We start from the raw sequence: 14,777 nt of genomic DNA on the forward strand, positions 1-14,777 counted from the left end.
TATTTAAATTTCATTATCATATGTAGTTTCTAACCACAATAGTAATAAAAATTCATGCATTGTCTATTGATTTTTATTCAGACATTGCCTTAAAAAAAAAATATCACACATTTTTCTTTAAAATATCTGAAAATCTTTTTCTTAACGCATAAATGCCCTTTTGTCTGAAATGCCCCTGCTCCTCATAGATTCTAGATGAAACATTAAGATGCTTTAGGATGTAATACCCCTAAAACATGTTTCAATCAGGTACAGTCAGATGAATCAACAGTAATTACATTTAAGAAATCTAGCTAAAGATAGTGGAAGTAGTATACCTACGTCACTGGATACAATCACCAAATATATAATAGATGTTAGTCGGACATTTCATCACAATCACCGTCTTCACTGTCTTCATCAGAAATATTACACAGAAGTTCCACAACATCCACAGGATATGGTATATCAACCCAATGGATTGATAAATCTTCAGTCCACACATGGTTTACTGGAGTGTCCAAGAATTGCTGGGGTCTGTGAGCCAGGCGCCACATCCTGGCTACATAGTTACTTCGAGCTGAATGTAATGCCAGTGCTGACTCACATAGGTGTAATGCACACAGATCAGCTACCTTGCCGTCACGAAATCGATTCCAGAAAATAGTAGATCTGGCTTCATTAATACATTTGCATCTCCTTTGATTGTAGATTGCACAAGTACATATTTGAAGTCCATCAAACACTACGCTGGAAAGTTGTTGCTCGTTACCCAGTTCTGCGAATACTTTCTGCATATTTTCATCATCTTTTATCAGTGTCCACCAAGTTTTCTTCCCTTTTCGGAAAAAAAGAAACGTAGTCATTTCCCGAAAAGGCGTGGATACCAAGCAATGCACGTTTCTGTAGTTCATCGAGTTGACATTGACTCAGATAAAGGAATCGCCAACCTTTTCCACTCCCGTGATCTATGATGATCTTTAAATTTTCACGTTCGTTGGCCAGTAAAATGATTGTAATGTCTGTATCCCCAGAACTTGAACGCACTACACAGACCGTGGGACCACCAGAGATTTCATCTAGTGCATGTTGGGTGAGGTAGCAGATCTTTGTATCAGCCTCTATGTGGTCAGTAGCCAGGGCTGGTATTTCCTCTGATCAGTGTGACGTTATCTTCATGCAGAGATTCCCCCTTGCATAGTACACAACTCTGTCTCCAATGATACTTTCCTCTTCACAGAGAACCTGTTCAATCAGGTCCATCATTCTCTCTTTGTTCTCTCAATTGCACATAAACTGTCCAAATGCAGCCGGAATTCTGATATCAGGTGTGCACAGAATGTACTCTTCTGACTGCCCTCTTGCAGTTTGTTTTATGGAATGTGCATTGTATGGGTCACACACGAAATATACCACTTTGTAACGTGTGGGTATGTCAGCTATAATTCTCCTGGCCAACAACCGAAACGTATCTGGTACATTCACCAACGAACGCAAATACGCAATAAGGTCAATCACGTAAACTGCATTTTCTGGGACATCATAGGCTGTGTTTCAGTAAATTCAGTGATGTGAGTGCAGCTTCCATCATCTTACTTTTTGGTGTTGTCCGACGGCTGCCATCTGCTGTCGGAAAAGGTAGAGGTACCGTTGCTAAAGGATACTTCAATGCTTTATCCAAATCGACGGACATGTTTTCTTTCCATGACTTTGCTGCCAGTAATCCAAGGATATCTCTCTGTACTGTTACATCTTTGGTCTTTCCTGCTGCAGATTTTACTGTTGTCTTCTTCAGGTTGTCTTGAAAGCTTCTCCATGGAACTCTTGATATCAGATTAAAAAAAAGTGTATGGTTTCACCATTCTTTTCGGAATAGAGTCGGGAGTTGAACGCATTGTAGAGTTCTCTTCCTCGTTGTTGTGTTGACAAAAGGTGGGCAGCGACGTCATCCGGTAATGGTTTGCCTGAAACTATGTTGAACAGTTTTGTTATGATCAATTTCATGTGAGAATGGATCGATAAAATCTGACTTGATAACTTGCATAGTCTTTTTTACATGATCATCTGATTTTTGGATCTTGTGTGGTCTTATGCACTTCCTTGGGTTGTGACTCGTGTCATCGAGCTTAGTAAAGGGGCTATCACACCTTGACGTTTTAGCCAGCGTATGGCAAGGTCTCAAAATGTATGTAAAACGTTGGCGTACACTGAACTGATGTTTTTTTTTTTTTAGTTTTGGGCGTATAATAACGTGTTGGATGTATGCATAACGTATACAGAACGTTTTAATCACATATAGATAACTTAGACCAACGAATGCTGAGCGTGTTGTCGGCGTTCACAACCTATGCCTAACGATAGTCTAACTTATGCATAGCGCGTGGCAGCGTATCGCCGACGATCACGTGGCGTAGGCTATTCATAGGCTGTGGCTCGACGATTCAAATCATAACCGCACTAGACATCGACGTGTGAAGCCGCTGTCACACCATGACGTTTTAGCCAGCATATGCTGACGTATGAAAAAAAATTTGCCAAACCAAACTGGCACACGTCGAATACATTATGGGTAAGTTTTGTATACGTTAAGAGCACGCTGGCATGTTGTCATACGCCGAGTACGTCGTGAAATTTTCAGCATGTTGAAAATTTTGACGTACGACACACGTTCCGCATAAGTTCTAGGCACACGTTACTCATAAGTCGCAACACGTCGAGGTAATGGTTAGCGTCAGTGTTCCAGACTCCGTTTTTTATTTTCTTTCTTTCTTCGGTATGACGGTGATGTTGACACTTCGATTTCTAGTGAGATTATGATTTAAATCGTTGAGCGGCAGCCTAATTATATTATAACCGCACTAGAAATCGAAGTGTCAACATCACCGTCATACCGAAGAAAGTTAATAAAAAAAAATTAAAAAAACAGGGAGTCTGGAACACTGATGCTAACCATTACGTTGACGAGTTTCGACTTATGAGTAAAGTACAAGTAACGTGTGTGGAAGTGTGTCAACGATCGCGTAACGTGCCTACAACACGTTACTCATAAGTTAGAAATAAGTCTCGGGTATGCTAAACATTACCTCAACGTGTTTCGACTTATGAGTAACTTACAAGTAACGCGAGTCGACGTGTCAACGATCGCGTAACGTGCTTACAACTTATGGCCAGCGTTATGCGGAATGTGTGAATCATACGCTGGCATACGTCGAAAAATTTAAAGCATGGAAAATTTGTCTAACACCTCGGAGTACTACGACATATGCTAGCGTGCTCTTAATGCATACAAAACTTACCCATAACGTATTCGACGTGTGCCAGCATTTTAGCCAAATTTTCCATAGGTCAGGCATATGCTGGCTAAATCGTCAAGGTGTGACAGGGCCTTAAGTTCCAGCAGAGAAGAAACCATAGCAGACGTAAATGGACGATTCAGCACCCACTTTCTGTATGCTGTTTCCTGGTGAGTGAAGTTCTTGATGCCACCTGGTGTCTGAATTTTTCATAAAAGTCTGCTCTCCAGCTGCATCAGTTGACTGTCTGATACCAGTATTGTTCCTACAGACAGACAGGCCTTTCTTCAGAAGATCATCCTTGGCACCAGGATGCGTATCAAGTGTCATGAGTTGACAATAGAATGTTCCATATCTAGCGTAGTTTTGTTCATAGCAAAACAAAATGGCAATGAGTCTGTCCAGCATTTCAGTCGAAGGTCATACTCATTCAGGTTTATCGAGTAATGGAGTTTATGTTGACAATCAACAGCTTCAATGTAGATTGCCCAGAACTGTGGAGTGGAAAGATGAGAAAATTGGTGGCATATTATCGAAAAAGTAGAATAAGATATTGGCTTTAAGCCTGTACAACATCGGCATAGTAACAACCGATGATAGTAAAAAGTTGCTTCAGGGGCCACTCTGGGATTGGGGGCCCTAAAGCTTTAGCTTCATTACTTTCATACTAGATACGCCACTGGCTGCAAAAGATGGAAATTACTCATTGTCATCAATTTATTCTTTTCAGTTTTAGCGTTTTTTATTTATTTATTTTACACAGACTTCAGGCTATTTTACCAGTTTGAAATTGTTTGCAATATAAAAAAATCAATATTTTTGAAAACGTTCTGGGGGCAAGGAAGTGCCCCTGGGGGACCCCACAAGGACATATGGGTGGGAAAATGGGTAGGGGTGCCCGTTCCTCTATTTTAGCTTAGATGAAACATTGATCACAATTTTCAGCAACAAAGACCAGTTTTAGGCATTTTATCTGTTTTCTCACGAGTTGTTATTTATTGACCTTTAAACTTTGAGTTAAAGTCAGCCCTAAAATGATTTGATTTTCTGTTTTGATAAAGATTAGACACTTGAAAGTATAAAGGAGCCATAAAATAGAGTATTTTAGCTTTCAGAATCAGTTTTATAGTAAAAACTCATAATTGGCTAAATTTGACCCCGGTTGACATTTGACCCGCAATATCTCAGAAAAGCCCCCGAACCTGGCTGATCACGTTTCATATTCGTAATCTACACAAAAAACTGGTCTAGAAAAGTTGGATGAAAATTTGTCCCTCTTCCGGTGGTGATTCCCCCTTCCTACCATCACCCAACTATATGTAAATAAATGTTTTTCTGCATTCTAATTGTTTCTAGTTATGGTCAGTATATTGATATACAAGAATAATTATAAAAAAAAGTGAAATGTATTGAGGGTAAAATAAAAAATTATATCTTTTTTGTCCAAAAATGTCAATTTTTTGTCCCGAAAAATTTTTTTTTATCTGATACTGATTTTGGCTCCTGGACAAAAAAAAAAAAAAGAAACGTTGAAGACACAAGATGAAATCAAGTCTCTGGCAATACAATATAATTATGTAAATCATTGAAACATGACAAAATTCACAATTCCACTTGGGGCAATGATCTGCCTGACGAAGGTTTTGAAATGAAAATGAAAATTTGCATTAAACTCAGAAACTACATCCATTATAAACTTACTATACATGTTGAGAAAACTTAAACGCATTAAAGTTAGAACTCGACAATGTCGTCATCATCCTCATCATTGTTACATGGAGTGTTTGTGCAACCAGAGCCTCTGCAGTTTCCACAAGCTGGAGTGCACTCAATGTTGTGCTTCTTGCATGCAAATCTCATGGTGCTACATTCAGCCTGGCAGTTGCACCTAATGACACGCAACATATTTTCAGGAGCTGGAGCTATTGATGTCTGAAGTGGCACAAAACCCTCGGCACACTTCTGCCAACCCCAGTCTGTGGAATAAGTATGCAAGTCTGACATCTTGAAACGAATCAAAGACCACCTTCAGAAGCATGCCGAGTCTGCAAAGATATCTTCTAGAACTTCAGCGCTCTGGGTTCAGTATATGGACATGCTAGACATTCTACGCAAATGCATCCGGGCAGAGCGCACTGGGAACTGGGCACTACATCTACAGGCCCATCCAGGAAATGCTGCCTTACCTGGCAGCCTTGGGCCACAACCTGTATGCCAAATCTGCGAGGGTGTATCTGCAGCAGATGTCCAACCTCAAAACTCAACATCTCAATGTCCAACAACGTTTTGATGAGGGGTTCCCTGTGGTTCGACGAAGTGATCGCCTGTGGGCAGGTCTTTCATCTGACCTGATCATCGAACAAGTTCTGATGAGAAGTTTGAAGACCAGCGGGGGGCTCACACGAGGGCGAGGAATGACAGAGCAACAACGGCTGGTATGGCTGCTATCAATGCCTGCCTGTGCAGAAATAAACCAGGCAATGCAGGAGCTCACAGGTGTGAACTACAACACTGGAGAGCAGAAGAAGGACATGACCAAGGCAAGACAATCTCGTGACTGGAAGGACACACCATCAGCTCTTCAGTATTTACAGGAACGGAATCCGTTCAGTAGTGATCCACGTCTGAGGAACATTGCCACTGGAGTTCATGCACACCCCACCGTCAACGTCGATACAGCACATGTTGTAAGAGCCAAAATATTGAAATCTATGGATGGGAAAACACCTGCAGAGTACACATTTAAGAGGAAAGACCAAGTTGTCACCCTCGGCATGAAGTCATCTGTCAAGATTGATGGAGAGAAAGTCCAAGTTGACCCACAATTCCTCTTCCAGAGACTGATCACTGTTGCACAGACAGCAGAAGATCTGGAGTCGGCCTTCAAATATGAACTGTACAGCTGTCCACCAGCCCTCTTTGATTCCTCTCTTCAGCTCCGAGAAGCACACAAGCCAGTCTTTGCTGATGCCATCTGGGATCTTCTTGGATCCGATGTCCCAGCCGATATCCCCAATGATGGGCAACAGTATGTTTTGGATGGCAGGACACTTGTTCAACGCATTCCACGGTCTCGTGGATCTACATTCAGAGACATACGCCACTAGTACACCGATTATGTAACAAAGAAGTACGGAGATGCCATAGTCGTGTTTGATGGTTATGAGAGTACCAACACGAAGGACATGACACACCAGAGACGGTCTAAAGGGAATGCTGGCACTACTGTGACATTTACAGCTGACATGCGTCTCACAATGAAGAAGGAACAGTTTATTGCCAATAGGCAGAACAAACAGCGATTCATTTTTATGTTGAGTGAAGAGCTTCAGAAGAAGAACTGTGAGACACACCATGCCTCAGGGGATGCTGATCTGATTGTACTGAAGGCCGTGCAGTCTGCTACTGTCACCAACACTGTGTTAGTTGGTGATGACACAGACATCCTCGTCCTCCTATGCCACCATGCAAGCTTAGAATCCCATGACCTCTTCTTTTGTCCCGAGCCAAAGAAGAACACGAAGAAGCCTCACATTTGGAACATCAAGGCTACAAAGAAAATGATTGATACAGACATATGCAAGCACATACTGTTTCGACATGCAGTTCTTGGGTGCGACACGACATCTCGTCTTCATGAGATTGGAAAGGGAGCTTCCCTCAAAAATTTCAAAGCAAACAACACATTCCGTGAGCAGGCCAAGGTTTTTGATACATATGCAGCTTCCGTATGTGATGTGGCAGATGCAGGAGAAAAAAAAAAACATTGGTGATAATCTACAACGGAAAGTCAACTGACACCCTGGACACCCTCCGGTATCAGCGGTACTGGGACAAGGTGGCTTGGAGCTCCTCTCACGTGCAACCACAGACGTTACCACCAACATCAGAAGCAGCAAAGTATCACAGCCTGCACGTGTATCTGCAAGTCCAAGAATGGAAGGGATGTGCAGATGAACTTCTTCCGACAGACTGGGGTTGGCAGAAGTGTGCCAAGGGTTTTGTACCACTTCAGACATCAATAGCTCCAGCTCCTGAAAAGATGTTACTTGTCATTAGGTGCAACTGCCAGGCTGAATGTAGCACCATGAGATGCACATGCAAGAAGCACAACATGGAGTGCACTCCAGCTTGTGGAAACTGCAGGGGCTCTGGCTGCACAAACACTCCATGTGACAATGATGAGGATGATGACGACATTGTCGGGTTCCAACTTTAATACGCTTGATTTTTCTCAACATGTATAGTAAGTTTATAATGGATGTAGTTTCTGAGTTTAATGCGAATTTTCATTTCGAAACCTTCGTCAGGCAGATGCGATTGCCCCGAGTGGAATTGTGAATTTTGTCATGTTTCAATGATTTACATAATTATATTGTACTGCCATAGACTTGATTTCATCTTGTGTCGTCAACCTTTCTTTTTTTTTTTTTTGGTGCAGGAGCCAAAATCAGTATCAGGTAAATATTTTTTTTTCAGGACAAAAAAAAGACATTTTTGGACAAAAAAGCTATAATTTTTTTATTTTACCCTCAATACATTTCACTTTTTAAGAACTATTCTTGTATATCAATATACGGACCATAACTAGAAACAATTAGAATGCAGAAAAACTTATATTTACATTTTAAAATATCAATCTTTACAATTTTCTCATTCTCCATGAAGCCAGGTGGCGGCCATATTGGATTTCCATTATTTCAGGACTTCCCCCCCCCCCTCCCCGGAGGATCCCTTCGGACTTTTTTTTTTCTCCCACTGAGGACATATCCAGGAACCAAAATCTGTTGAATTTGCTTTTGTTGCAATTTGTGGGAGGTCATCCGACATTTTGACTGTACTAGTAGGGGTGTGGGTGGTGTGGGAGGGGGTAAGGGTGTGGGGGGGGTAGAGGTGTGGGGGAGGGGTAGGGGTGTAGGGGTGTGGGGGGTTAGGGGTGTCGGGGGTTAAAGGGTTGGTGGCGGTGTTAGAGGGTTAGGAGTTTAGGGAGGTTAGGGGGTAGGGGTGTGGGGGGTAGGGAGGAGGGGTGGGGTGGGGGGAGGAGTAGGGGGGGTTGGGAGGGAGAGAAGGCAAAGGAAGGTCGTGAGATGTTTAATTAGATGATGTCGCGTTTTAATGAGCAAGTTTGAAAAACGTGCAAAGAACACGGTCTGTGGGGATCAACAAGCAATCAGGTCCAAAGCTTCATGACCACATTAAAGCTTCAAAAATGTTGAAGAATAAACATACTTGATTTTAACACCGAAGTATTTGCCACTTGGGTACAGATTCTGAGAAAGATAAACAGGTAAACGGATAATCACAGGAAAGCGTCTTGCAAGGATGTAACAGTAAGGGACGTGAGGGACGTGAGGGACGTGAGGGACGTGAGGGACGTGAGGGACGTGAGGGACGTGAGGGACGTGAGGGACGTGAGGGACACGACGGTTAATAAAACCGAGCAGAAAGGAGAGGAAAAAAAATTAAATCATTCTGGTATCCGGATCCGGATCTTCACCAAAATCGAATCCGTTCGTCCTTGTCACAAACCCAACGTGTCCACAAAATTTCTTCCGGATCCGTCCACAAGGTTTTGAGATATTCTGCACCCAGACAGACGAACAGACAGAAAGGGGTGAAAACATAACCTCGCTTACCTTTGCTGGCGCAGGTAACAATAACAAAAATGGAACACGCGTGGGTTGATTTACAGAAGAAGAAGAAGCGTATTAAAAACAGAAGAAGAAGAAGAAGAAGAATATTAAATATTTTGATCAGTAAAGTGTGTGAAACAGCACGAGGGTCTCGTTTCCATAGCAACAAACGATTCAAAGAATAAATAAAAATGATCTGCTTGTCGTTCTTGTTGAAAATTATCCAACATTGATTAATTTTTTTCCTATATTGAAGACTTTTGAAGGTTTTTTTAAAAGCAGGAACGAAAATCGGCTTTTAGTGTCGGGACGGCGCATTCACTGAAGAGATTCCCAGTTGAGAGGAAAAAAGACCGTTTGTGGAAGACTCGCTGATTGGCTCGCTGTGGAAGACTCGCTGATTGGCTCGCTGTGCAAGACTCGCTGATTGGCTCGCTGTGCAAGACTCGCTGATTGGCTCGCTGTGGAAGACTCGCTGATTGGCTCGCTGTGGAAGACTCGCTGATTGGCTCGCTGTGGAAGACTCGCTGATTGGCTCGCTGTGGAACTGCTCATTGTTCGCTGGACGAGCGATTATGACGTCATGCAGGGTTGCGCTCTTCGTTATCGCGGGTTTCATCTTGTCGTCCATCGGATTGGTGAGTTTTAAAAGGAATTATTTCCGTGATCCGATGAAGACTACCTCTACCCCCCTCCCCACACCTCTACCCCCCTCCCCACACCTCTACCCCCCCTCCCCACACCTCTACCCCCTCCCCACACCTCTACCCCCTCCCCACACCTCTACCCCCTCCCCACACCTCTACCCCCTCCCCACACCTCTACCCCCTCCCCACACCTCTACCCCCCTCCCCACACCTCTACCCCCCTCCCCACACCTCTACCCCCTCCCCACACCTCTACCCCCCTCCCCACACCTCTACCCCCCTCCCCACACCTCTACCCCCTCCCCACACCTCTACCCCCTCCCCACACCTCTACCCCCCTCCCCACACCTCTACCCCCTCCCCACACCTCTACCCCCCTCCCCACACCTCTACCCCCTCCCCACACCTCTACCCCTCCTCCCCACACCTCTACCCCTCCTCCCCACACCTCTACCCCCCTCCCCACACCTCTACCCCCCTCCCCACACCTCTACCCCCCTCCCCACACCTCTACCCCCCTCCCCACACCTCTACCCCCCCTCCCCACACCGCTACCCCCCCTCCCCACACCACGACCTTTCAGTTGATGGTCGTGGATCGATTTTTAGTTTGTAAAAGGATTCCGTTGTCGACGTCGTGGTGTTGTAAACACCCCCCTTGGTGACGACGTCTCCACTAACTGGTTTATTTCCCAAACAGACGTCATTCCAGCGTTTTCACACCTTGAATCCGCCATTTTACTTTTCTCCCCCAGTTCTGAAGACCGACGTACCGATCTATCCTGTGTGAATCACTCTGATCGGGATTTCCCTGCTGAGTGAATCTGCCGTATCCATGTTTAGTGTGTGTGTGTGTGTGTGTGTGTGTGTGTGTGTGTGTGTGTGTGCGTGCGTGCGTGCGTGCGTGTGTGTGTGTGTGTGTGTGTGTGTGTGTGTGTGTGTGTGTGTGTGTGTGTGCGTGCGTGCGTGCGTGCGTGCGTGCGTGCGTGCGTGTGTGTGTGTGTGTGTGTGTGTGTGAATTCACGAGAACGAATTACCAGAACGTATTGAACTTGTAAAGCTGGTGAGGAGTTTCTCACTCCTGATTCATGTGACGTGCATTGTATCTATGTGACGTGTATTGTATCGATGTGACATGTATTGTATCGATGTGACATGCATTGTATTGTATCGGTGTGACGTGCATTGTATTGTATCGGTGTGACGTCTGTTGTATTGATGTGACGTGCATTGTATTGTATCGATGTGTCGTGTATTGTATCGGTGTGACGTCTGTTGTATTGATGTGACGTGCATTGTATTGTATCGATGTGGCGTACATTGTATTGTATCGATGTGATGTCTATTGTATGATAACGATGTGACGTCTATTGTATCGTTGTGGTGTACATTGTATTGTATCGATGTGACGTGTATTGTATCGATGTGACGTGTATTGTATTGTATCGATGTGGCGTACATTGTATTGTATTGATGTGAAGTCTATTGTATTGTATCGATGTGGCGTACATTGTATTGTATCGATGTGACGTACATTGTATTGTATTGATATGATGTACATTGTATTGTGTTGATGTGAAGTGCATTGTATTGTATCAATGTGACGTCTATTGTATCGATGTGGCGTCTATTGTATTGATGTGACGTGCATTGTATTGTATCGATGTGGCATCTATTGTAGCGATGTGATGTGCATTGTATTGTATCGATGTAACGACTATTGTATCGATGTGATGTGCATTGTATTGTATCGATGCGACGTCTATTGTATCGATGTGGTGTACATTGTATTGTATTGATATGATGTACATTGTATTGTGTTGATGTGAAGTGCATTGTATTGTATCAATGTGACGTCTATTGTATCGATGTGACGTCTATTGTATTGATGTGACGTGCATTGTATTGTATCGATGTGGCGTACATTGTATTGTATTGATGTGAAGTCTATTGTATTGTATCGATGTGGCGTACATTGTATTGTATCGATGTGACGTACATTGTATTGTATTGATATGATGTACATTGTATTGTGTTGATGTGAAGTGCATTGTATTGTATCAATGTGACGTCTATTGTATCGATGTGACGTCTATTGTATTGATGTGACGTGCATTGTATTGTATCGATGTGGCATCTATTGTAGCGATGTGATGTGCATTGTATTGTATCGATGTAACGTCTATTGTATCGATGTGACGTGCATTGTATTGTATAGATGTGACGTCTATTGTATCGATGTGATGTGCATTGTATTGTATCGATGCGACGTCTATTGTATCGATGTGGTGTACATTGTATTGTATCGATGTGACATCTATTGTATTGTATCGATGTGACATCTATTGTATTGTATCGATGTGACATCTATTGTATTGTATCGATGTGGTATACATTGTATTTTATCGATGTGACGTACATTGTATTGTATCGATGTGACGTGCATTGTATTGATGTGACGTGCATTGTATTGTATCAATGTGACGTCTATTGTATCGATGTGACGTGCATTGTATTGTATCAATGTGGCGTCTATTGTATCGATATGGCGTCTATTGTATCGATGTGGCGTGCATTTTATTGATGTGACGTGCATTGTATTGTATCAATGTGACGTCAATTGTATCGATGTGACGTGCATTGTATTGTATCAATGTGACGTCAATTGTATCGACGTGACGTGCATTGTATTGTATCGATGTGGCGTCTATTGTATCGATGTGGCGTGCATTGTATCGACGTGACGTGCATTGTATTGTATCGATGTGGCGTCTATTGTATCGATGTGGTGTGCATTGTATCGATGTGACGTGCATTGTATTGTATCGATGTGGCGTCTATTGTATCGATGTGGCGTGCATTTTATTGATGTGATGTGCATTGTATTGTATCGAAGTGATGTGCATTGTATTGATGTGACGTGCATTGTATTGTACCGATGTGACGTCTATTGTACCGATGTGACGTCTATTGTATCGATGTGACGTGAATTGTATTGATGTGACGTGCATTATATTGTATTGATGTGACGTGCATTGTATTGTGTCAATGTGACGTCTATTGAAGTGATATGCATTGTATTGTATCGATGTGATGTGCATTGTATTGTATCAATGTGACGTCTGTTGTATCAATGTGTTGTGCATTGTATTGATGTGACGTGCATTGTATTGTATTGATGTGACATCTATTGTATTGATGTGACATACATTCTATTGTTGTGACGTGCTTTGTATTGTATCGATGTGACGTGCATCGCATGGTATCGATGTGACGTGCATTGTATGGATGTGACGTGCATTGTATTGTATCGATGTGACGTTTATTGTATCGTTGTGACGTGTATTGTATTGTATCGATGTGACGTCTATTGCATTGTGACGTGCATTGTATTTCATCGATGTGACTTGCATTGTATTGCGTCGATGTGACATACATTGTATTGCGTCGGTGTGACGTGCGTTGTATTGCGTCGGTGTGACGTGCGTTGTATTGCGTCGGTGTGACGTGCGTTGTATTGCGTCGGTGTGACGTGCGTTGTATTGCGTCGGTGTGACGTGCGTTGTATTGCTTCGATGTGACGTACATTGTATTGTGTCGATGTGACGTGCATTGTATTGCTTCGGTGTGACGTGCATTGTATTGTGTCAATGCGACGTGCATTGTATTGCGTCGGTGTGACGTGCATTGTATTGTGTCAATGTGACGTGCATTGTATTGCGTCGGTGTGACGTGCATTGTATTGCGTCGGTGTGACGTGCATTGTATTGCGTCGGTGTGACGTGCATTGTATTGCGTCGGTGTGACGTTCATTGTATTGTGTCGTTGTGACGTGCATTGTATTGCGTCAGTGTGACGTGTATTGTATTGCGTCAGTGTGACGTGCGTTGTATTGCTTCGATGTGACGTACATTGTATTGTGTCGATGTGACGTGCATTGTATTGCGTCAGTGTGACGTGCATTGTATTGCGTCAGTGTGACGTGCGTTGTATTGCTTCGATGTGACGTACATTGTATTGTGTCGATGTGACGTGCATTGTATTGCGTCGGTGTGACGTGCATTGTATTGTGTCAATGCGACGTGCATTGTATTGCGTCGGTGTGACGTGCATTGTATTGTGTCAATGTGACGTGCATTGTATTGCGTCGGTGTGACGTGCATTGTATTGCGTCGGTGTGACGTGCATTGTATTGCGTCGGTGTGACGTGCATTGTATTGCGTCGGTGTGACGTGCATTGTATTGCGTCGGTGTGACGTGCATTGTATTGCGTCGGTGTGACGTTCATTGTATTGTGTCGTTGTGACGTGCATTGTATTGCGTCAGTGTGACGTGTATTGTATTGCGTCGGTGTGACGTGCATTGTATTGCGTCGGTGTGACGTGCGTTGTATTGCGTCGGTGTGACGTGCATTGTATTGCGTCGGTGTGACGTGCATTGTATTGCGTCGGTGTGACGTGCATTGTATTGCGTCGGTGTGACGTGCATTGTATTGCGTCGGTGTGACGTGCATTGTATTGCGTCGGTGTGACGTGCATTGTATTGCGTCGGTGTGACGTGCATTGTATTGTGTCAATGTAACGTGCATTGTATTGCGTCGGTGTGACGTGCATTGTATTGCGTCGGTGTGACGTGCATTGTATTGCGTCGGTGTGACGTGCATTGTATTGCGTCGTTGTGACGTGCATTGTATTGCGTCGGTGTGACGTGCATTGTATTGCGTCGGTGTGACGTGCATTGTATTGCGTCGGTGTGACGTGCATTGTATTGCGTCAGTGTGACGTGCATTGTATTGCCTCGATGTGACGTGCATTGTATTGCGTCAGTGTGACGTGCATTGTATTGCCTCGATGTGACGTGCATTGTATTGCCTCGATGTGACGTGCATTGTATTGCGTCGGTGTGACGTGCATTGTATTGCGTCGGTGTGACGTGCATTGTATTGCGTCGGTGTGACGTGCATTGTATTGCCTCGATGTGACGTGCATTGTATTGTGTCGATGTAACGCTTGCAGAAACTACTGACTTTAGATATTGCAACAACAATTCGTGTATGTATGTTGATATATTGTCATAAAAGCAGATCGCACAATATATAAGATATGTATCGATGTGACGTCTATTGTATTGATGTATCGATGTGACGAATATAAGAGAAAAAAGCAAACTGCATCCGTAATTGCCGAAAAATGGACCCCTGTGGCCTGCATCGCCATGGCCTGCAAA

At 43.6% G+C, this 14,777-nt stretch overlaps 1 long non-coding RNA gene across 1 annotated transcript in view; it reads right to left on the reverse strand.

Moving 5' to 3' along the window:
- The window catches only part of LOC147023787 (uncharacterized), a 35,784-nt gene extending 26,542 nt beyond the window's left edge, over positions 1–9,242 (reverse strand). Inside the window, exon 1 of the long non-coding RNA XR_015059757.1 lies at positions 8,909–9,242. This is a non-coding gene — a long non-coding RNA (uncharacterized LOC147023787). The remainder of the gene's footprint in view (positions 1–8,908) is intronic.
- Positions 9,243–14,777: the final 5,535 nt, after the last annotated feature.

Source organism: Eptatretus burgeri, chromosome 7 (assembly GCF_056783735.1).
Source record: "Eptatretus burgeri isolate ZD-2024b chromosome 7, Ebu_testis_v1, whole genome shotgun sequence".
Taxonomy (NCBI): domain Eukaryota; kingdom Metazoa; phylum Chordata; class Myxini; order Myxiniformes; family Myxinidae; genus Eptatretus; species Eptatretus burgeri.